This window comes from Cibotium barometz, chromosome 12 (assembly GCF_041138505.1).
Source record: "Cibotium barometz isolate CiBa-2024 chromosome 12, ASM4113850v1, whole genome shotgun sequence".
Lineage (NCBI taxonomy): Eukaryota > Viridiplantae > Streptophyta > Polypodiopsida > Cyatheales > Cibotiaceae > Cibotium > Cibotium barometz.
The window spans coordinates 51,632,547-51,639,411 of NC_141057.1; positions in this window are offsets into that span (position 1 = coordinate 51,632,547).

Genomic DNA, 6,865 nt, shown 5'->3' on the forward strand with positions numbered 1-6,865 from the left:
TGCCATGCAAGTGGCTTTGTAACAATTGACTCCACAAAGTTTTGGCAAAGTAAGAAGGACACACTAGTACTACCGCAACAATGTGAACAGGTACTGTACACACATATAAAAGTACTTACTTTTAAATATTTGATACCTTCGATGCAAGGAAAATAACATGATTGTATTTGTGTTTGAATTAGGTTGTCTATCAACCAATGGTGGATAATAACAGATGGTGGCATGTCATACCTATTATGCCACGTTCCAAAGTGATGTATAGTACATTTATGAATATGGAGCGTATGGAGGATGATCATGGCCATGGAGGTGATGATGACCGTGATACGAGAGAGGAGGATGATCATGAGATAGGAGATACAGATATTGAGGCCATTACCCGTGAGTGAGGACGAGCCTACCATTGGTGATGCTGATTTCGATGAGCACATGAGTAGCACAAGTAGTAGTGGGTTGAATGTATTTGTAGATCTAAACACTTGTTTGGATTTTGAAGTAGATAGTTTGGCAAGGGTTGATCTCATTGAGGATGAGATTGAACCGTAGCCCATCATTGATATTGGCTAAACTATTTTACATATTGTCTCATTCTCCTCATCTCACTTATTTTTTGTATATGTGGGTTTGCAAAAAAGCATTGATGTTTTTGTTAAAATTATGTGCTTTGGTAATCATGGGCAATTTTCGTGGAAAGCAATGATGTACATTTACCAGCCTACACCAAAACCTCACTTTTTGTACTCTTTGTTTTGCGTCTAAATACGCGTCTAATTCTCAGTGTGTAGACGCACTAATAGACACCCTAATACATGCGTAAATAGATGCGCTAATACACACGTAAATAGACGTGCTATTAGACGCAATGTTAGATTCTCAGTGTAGACGCCCTAATAGACACGTCAATACACGTGCAAATACACGCGTAATTAGACGCGGCTGTTAGACGCTCCCGTAATTTCTCTATTCAAGCAACGCCTATAGACACGCCTGCTATTTTGCAGGTCTATCAAGTGCGTCTATAGTTGCTTTGTGTTGTTGTGCCCTACAACCCTTTTGTATAATTTCTCCTTACACTTACAAGTTGCATTGGTAAGCTTAATGTTTCCAACAAAAGTGTAACTCAAGAGCTTAAAAACTAACATTATCCCATACTAGCCACTTGAAAATTATTAAATAAGAGTACCCTACTTTTATTCCATTGATAATTCATCAAATGCCCTTAACAACACACTACACATGGCACAAGTGATTCGATGAGCCAACTCTATGCAAGCAGGTGGTTGCATTTAATGTGTGCCTTTTATTCAACTACTTCAAATGGTGAAAGTATCAACAAGGTCCAGTGCCACATAAGTTTCTCCATATATTATTATAACAACGTACACAATAATGGTGAGAAGTTAGACCCAAAATTTAACCTACAAAAAAATAAGTGTTTCTTCCTTATAGATAGTATGTGTTTCCTTTGGTAGCAAAGGAATCATTGATGTGGGGGCACATGCCGCACCGGCGGGGGGGGGGGGGAGGGGGGGAGGGGAGGGGCAGCGCTCAAATAACACATTAGGATGAATCAATTGTCTCTACTACCCATAGAGGTGGCTCAAATATCCTCACATGCTGAGGTAGTCACATAATGAATTGTGCTTGTATCTTTTGGATGCACATGCAAGGTACTCATATGACCATTAATTGAGAAATCAAGAATGTGAATACCCCCAAGGGGAAAGGAAATGGTTATAGGATGGAGTAAAGGTTAAGGACTTGTATTGTTTCAAATGAAGGAACTCTAGAATTGATGGAAACAAAAAAATAATGTTAGTTGTGTTTTGATAAGAGACTATGCCATGACTCTGCTCACATGATTTGAAATAGAACCTTGGATGTGTGACAACAAGGCCCATTGGGCTAAAAATAAAACCTTAGATGTGTGTCCAAGAGGCCTACTAGGCTAAAAGTAGAACCTCAGATGTGTGCGAGAGGGCTACAAGGCTAAAAATAGAACCTCAAAAATATTATAACCAAGATAATTGAGTAATTTTGAAAATTATGATAGGTGATTGATACCCCAAATGTAATAATCACCGAAGCATATGGGACAAACTATTAATAGGTATTTGATTATTATTAAGTTTTGAAGACCTCTCATGATAGAAAGTAAGGAAAGATTGTGTTTTAAATGTTGATTAGTGATATGTTCGATTTCTTTCAAAATCCTTGCATTGCCACCAAAACCAAGTCATTGGATGAAGTTGAATTGGAAAAGCTTAAATTATAAGTTGGTGCTTGTATATCTGAAGAAATTACTAACAATGCATTACATGCTATGAATTATTAAATGAAACTTCCGAATGGGGGAAAATTGTGTTAAATATCAACATAGGTTTAAGAAAATAATGTGTAAATATCATTCGTAAGATGCTTTCCACTAGGACGCCCTATCTCGAAAAAACATGGGTATGAACCTGAAAGTGTAATCCCAACAAGGAAATGTTATACTTGGGTGAGTGAACTTGTAAATAGAGAATAGAGAATAGACCTAGATATGTAAAATCTATCTTGTGGTTATAAACCTTGGAGGTGTAACTCCCCCAAAGCATGTCGTGTGTTTCGAGCATGTAAGCCCCGAGATATCTGGGTGCTCGTGTCTTAAGTGTGTAAGCCCCAAGATATTTGGGTGTTGGTATCCCCCCAAGATGAAACCATCCTATATTATGATCAACTTGGGAGTGAGATTCTTTAAGTATTTAGGTGATGGTATCCTAAATGATAATTTAAATGACCTTTAATATCTTAAAGCATCAATTCTGAAGGAGAGATGTTATAAATGATGACATGTATTTAAAAGGTTTTGTTTCATATGCAAGTAAAAGGGAAAGAACATGTCTTAAAATGTTTTTTTGATACTTGAGGTTTGATTTCGTTTTGAAGTTTGTGAAATTTTTTAGTCTTGCTTTCAGATAAAAATAGGATAAGTTTTGAAAGAATGAATGGGTTAAAACTTTGTAAAAGCCTTATCTTGGAAGAAGAATAGCTTAGAATAACCAAGACAGAAATATCAAGGAGTGGAAATCAATGGTTGTAGTTTATGAGGTGATGGGCCACTGCTACTTTTATCTACTGGGACAATCAAAGGAGAATATGATTTTGAGAAGACTTTCCCTCAAGTTGAACAAGTTTTAGGCTAAAGAGAACCTCGCTTTTCATGAACCATTTACTGTTGTAAACAAAACAACACAACCCTACAACCCTTTTGTATAATTCCTCCTTACACTTACAAATTGCATTGTTAAGCTTTATTATTTTTAACAAAATTACTCAAGAGCTTCAAAACTAACATTATCCAATACTAGCCACTTGAAAATCGTAAAACAAGATCCTAAATTTATTCCATTGATAATTCATCACGCAACTACACACGACATTATGTTGAGTAAGCATGATTAGGAACTTAATGTAGAGTAACATAATCATGGTTAGTTGCCAATGGCAATATTACTTTTGTTATTGTTCATACCAACTATGGAGTTTAATAGTGGTTATTTACAAAGATTATTTTGAAGCCTTTTTTATTGCTTTTACATGTTTAAAAAGATTAATAGTTTTTCATATATTAGAGTTGATCATGTAAAGTGTAAGTTTTCAAACAAGTTTTAAATACCCATTTGTAAAAGGGTGTCCTACCACTTTCTAGTATGATTATTGTAAATACTAATTTGAAAAAGTTGTTCTACCACTTTCCAGTATCATTATTGATTATTGTAAACAAAACGTCACAACCCTACAACCTTTTTGTATAATTCCTCACACTTACAAGTTGCATTGTTAAGCCTTTAATGCTTTGAACAAAATTACTAAAGATATTCAAAGCTAACATTATCACATACTAGCCACTTGAAAATTATAAAATAAGACCCTAATTTTATTCCATTGATAATTTATCAAATGCCATGAACAACACATATTTACACATGGCACAAGTGGTTTGATGATCCAACTCTATGTAAGAAGGCTAAGCCCACATATATCTCAGAAGCCATGATTATGGCAAGAGAATTCACTGAAGTTTTATCCTTCCAAGAAGAGGTTCCTTGTCTCAAGAAGCACATCCCACCTATTGAAGAAGGTTAAGGAGAGGTTAAGAATATGCATAGACCAAACCAAGAAATAGAAAAAGACTTTTTCTCAAGAATATAACAAGGAGACCCTCGTACACTCCATGACAGCTTGCTTGGCTTTATCGAGGGAGCAAATGTTTTGGTTGTAAACAATAAGGCACCAATGAAAGACTATCTTGATCTGACAAAAGACATGGAATTCCTATATAAAGCAATGGAGGGGTCAATTTACATGGCTTGTCAGTAGGAGGGTCACCCAATTGATGAGGTTGGTAGCAAGAGGGTGAACGGGAATGGTGATGAAGAGGATGGTGGGGTTATTGGTTGTAAACAATAAGGCACCAATGAAAGACTATCTTGATCTGACAAAAGACATGGAATTCCTATATAAAGCAATGGAGGAGACAATTTACATGGCTTGTTAGTAGGAGGGTCACCCAATTGATGAGGTTGGCAGCAAGAGGGTGAACGGGAATGGTGATGAAGAGGATGGTGGGGTTATTGAAAGAAATTTGGTTTTAGGAAAAGAGGATGAAAAGGAGGTTAATGGAGATGGGAGGGATTTTGGTGATGAATTTTGGTGATGATGTAGGAGAGGGTGGATTCGGTGAGGGGGCCATCAAGGAAAAGGTTTTGTTGGAGGAGGTTGAGCTAGAGAGTGCGGTAGTGGAGTTCAAGAAGTTGGGCAGGGTTTGGGGGGGCAAGAGGAGGCTCAAATAGGTAGACTCCTATCTAGCCATCAACTTCCAGCTGGTTCCTTAATAAAAGATGAGGAGGTATGATTTTTATAACTAGACCTCTCCGGTGTATATACATCATAACAACAATAACAACAATAATAATATAGGAGAATTTTGCTTCCTTGTTTTGCATAAGATATGCCAACACAAGAAAATGTATCATATACTAATCACGATTCTAATGTAATTAACTATGAAAGTGTTTCATGAAAAGGTAGTCAACTAAGAAGTCCACCCCTCTTGACAGCTGATGCAAAAAGTCCACCCCTCTTGACACCTGATGCAAAAAGTCACACATGATGAGTAAACCTTGAATGTGTTTCCAAAGGAATTGGGGTATCCAAAATTTGGTTAAAATTGCTGTAAATTACTATCTTAAAGCGCTTGGCTTAGACAGACCCATTGCTAAGAGTCCAATTAAAAAGAGCCTACTAACAAAATTATCCCCCGTCTATGAGATGAGGGCATCTCAATTATTTAAGTGGGGGAGGATGTAAGATCCCTGTCATAAGGTAAAACTAGAGAGAGAAACAACAATGAGACGAGAGAGAAAATTGCTTAAAAAGTTGTATAATTATCAAGAACAAGGAAATATTTTGTTAATCCCCAAGTAAAGAGAAAGAGCTATTGAGAGAAAACAGAAAGTTACACCTAGGAAACCTAAGTGGTTTGGAATTTCTATTAAATGGTCCCTAGACCCCATATGTGAAAATAGAACTCAATTCTGATCTTGTATATGAGTGAGATTTTCAGGAAACAAAATCATTTTATGGTAAGTGGTTCTATATGCATACTAAAATATTTTATTGATTTGCTTGCCTACTGATGGCTATACCGAGTTGGTGAGCCTCCAAAATGAGGGTAATTTTCAGGTTTTCCCTCTTTGTGCACATGTTGTCTTGTATATTTTGATTTTAGCTTAATTATGGGTTCAAATATTTTCGTAGATGAAGGAATAGGATTAGGAGAAGCTTATTTGCTATCAAAAACGGTTACTAGGTTAATAATAATAAATGGCTCCAGTGCCTCTTACTTGATTGTTTCTAGAAGCCCCATAGTTGATTAATGGTTTGATCTCACATGGGCTTGATTAGGGATAAGATTTAATAATTTTCTACTATCCCCATGCTCTAAGGTTAGGATTTTTATCATTTATACTACTAATCAAGTTTGTGTATTTGAATGCATGCTATTGAATAATTCCATTCATGTTTATCTTATCAAGCTTAAGGATTGGTAAGCATACTTTGTTCTCTAATATGGTCTTAATACATGCTTTTGACCATAAATGGATACAATTTGTCAAGGAAGGTTTCATGTATGGATAAGAGGGTTTCCTGTGTGGTTCTCATAAGCTTGATCAAGATTAGGGTTTATGAGTTGATCATGTCAACCTCGGTATGCATAAGGAAGAGGCCTCAGAAGAGAATTTAAAGTTTTGGTATGCTTGTGTCATTCGGTATGCATAAGAAATATGCTCGTGTATTTCTCAAGTTCCAATGTGCATAAGGAAGAGACTTGTGTAGTTCTAGTATATATAAGGAAGATGCTAAGTTATGTGTATTTGTCAAGTTTTGATGTGCATAAGGAAGAGGCTTGTGTATTTGTAAAGTTTTGGTATGCATAAGGAAGAGGCTAATGTAGCTCCGGTATGCATGAGGAAGAGGCTTGTATAGTTGCGGTATGCATAAGGAAGAGGCTTGTATAGTTCCAGTATGCTTGAGAAAAGGCTTGTGTGAAGAAATAAATCATGCATTTGTCTAGATTCCATTATGCTTAAGAAGAGGCTTTTGTGAATAATGAATAATGCATTTGTTTAGATCCGAGAATGCTTGTGTGAAGATCTGGACTCTCTCTGTGGTCCTTGTGCCCCTACTGTTGGACACTTGAGGAGTCTTGTATAGGGATATACATATTTCCTTCAATCACATTCCAAGGTTGAGTCTCAATTGCTTCCATGTGAGCTCTTGAGCTCTCTAGGACTCAAGACTCTCTATGTGGTCCTTGTGC